Source organism: Trachymyrmex septentrionalis, unplaced genomic scaffold, assembly GCF_001594115.1.
Source record: "Trachymyrmex septentrionalis isolate Tsep2-gDNA-1 unplaced genomic scaffold, Tsep1.0 scaffold19, whole genome shotgun sequence".
NCBI lineage: Eukaryota > Metazoa > Arthropoda > Insecta > Hymenoptera > Formicidae > Trachymyrmex > Trachymyrmex septentrionalis.
In genome coordinates, this window is record NW_017305071.1 from 3,954,481 (window position 1) to 3,956,428 (window position 1,948).

At 31.9% G+C, this 1,948-nt stretch overlaps 1 protein-coding gene across 1 annotated transcript in view; it reads left to right on the forward strand.

Moving 5' to 3' along the window:
- The window catches only part of LOC108747012 (juvenile hormone epoxide hydrolase 2-like), a 9,052-nt gene that overhangs the window by 4,640 nt on the left and 2,464 nt on the right, over nt 1-1,948 (forward strand). The window lies entirely within an intron of this gene.

A 1,948-nucleotide genomic window follows, 5' to 3' on the forward strand; every position in this document is an offset into this window, starting at 1 on the left:
TTATATATATATATATATGTGTGATTTATGGCAAAAAAAGAAAATTTTCTAATACAGCCATCAGGAATAAAAAAACAAACCTAAAGAATGCTTCAAAGAAATTGTAACATCACGTTGATCGTGTCCAATATAAATATTAAAATGAAGTACCGTTGCATAGTCAATTGCTCCGCATCAACAAGTCGCTTTACAGTTTTACTGGCTTTGGTTACTTCGTACATACACATGATACACACTATTACGCACGCACGCACGAGTGTCAATTAACGGTATTATTCACCGGTACTATTTGCGCATGCGCGTTGCACATCATGACAATCGAGCGTTTATCACGAAAGGACTTGCTGACTGCTGAGAATTTTTCGATCATTTTATCAGTGTTTTTCGAATGGAACAAATGAATCGTTCAAGCGAAAGATAAATGAAAGAATAAATTTGACCAGGGGAACTTTACGGAAAACTAAAAACAAGTAAGTTCTCGATATAGGATGCCTTGGCCTTAAATTTAACTCGGACATTTTTCAAATACACAGCCGTACGACAAATTTTTTAAGCTTGTTAATTAGCTATGGAATCGAGAGATCCGAGGATCTCTCTGTTCTGTACACATCAGTTGTACGACAAAAATACAGAAATAAAATTTTATTTTACATATCGAAGAACATATCAAGTCAAGAAAAAGTTAAAAATTTTATTTTGATGTCATGAAAGTAAAAATGATTTTTTATTACAAAATTTGACTATTTAACGTTTAAGCCTATTCTACACTGTGCTCTTTATTTCCTGTTTCTTGCTTTTTTCTCCTTTTGTAACCGTTTTATTGACAATTATATTCCTTACTACATATTTCTTGTTTATTCCGAAGTTCATTATCTCTTATCTCGTGACTTTAAAACCAGATAAGAAACAAAAAGATAAGATGTAAAAAATAGTAAAAAGCAAGAAACAGAAAACTGCACATTATAGAATAGGTTTAATCGAAATAAAATCATTTTGAGTTTTTGTTGATTCTTAATTTCGTATAATTTTTTGAGTGGATATAAGTATATTCTATGAATTGAATAGTTATATATTTATTTATTCTTGTTGTCAATTTGTTTTATTTCAGTAAACAATAAAATATCAACGTATGGTATAAACAATGACGTCTGAATTACAGTCAATTGAAGATTATTAAAATTCACGAATTGAAGCTCGGAATGTTAAGTTTAGAATTGGATAATTTAATTTTTATTCATCTCGTTCTAATTGATAGAATTTTGATTTTTAATTCGCAATCCTTTAATGCATGCTTGATATGGACTTTAGTAGGTAATTCTTAAGCTATTTTATTCATGATGTCTATGATGTTTTTTATTATCCTTCTTTAATATTCAGTGCAATAATAAGGATAAAATTATACATCATGTATATCATGCATGAAATAGAACATTCTGTCATATATTTCTACTGGTATTCTGAATCCGAATCCAAAACATTCAATAGACACACACACTTTGCAAGATGTGATCTTGACTATTCACCTCGAATGCCTTTTAAACTATTAAATGTTCGCAATTTCGAGATTTGGCGCCTACTTTAATATGAACACATCACTGCGCTGTTTGTGCAACTTGCGACCGCGATGCAACAGTGTCATGCTGTAATCAGTTACACTCGTCACATAGTAGATGCGTGTTATCTAAATGATTAAAATTTATTTGCAGACTTAAATATAAGGTGTGCCGGTTAAATGGATTGTTTACTGTTTGGCGTAATTATCCTCAGTTGTTCGGCGATGCTAATCGTTCTAACGAGAAGATACTTCTCGTCTCGTAGAACGAAATTATCGAAATTGCCAGAGACCTGGTGGACGCCCGGTACCGAGAACTCTGCCAACAATGACATCAGACCATACAAAGTTACTTTTTCCGAAGAGGTATTCGTAGGGTTGACAAAGTTATTTTAT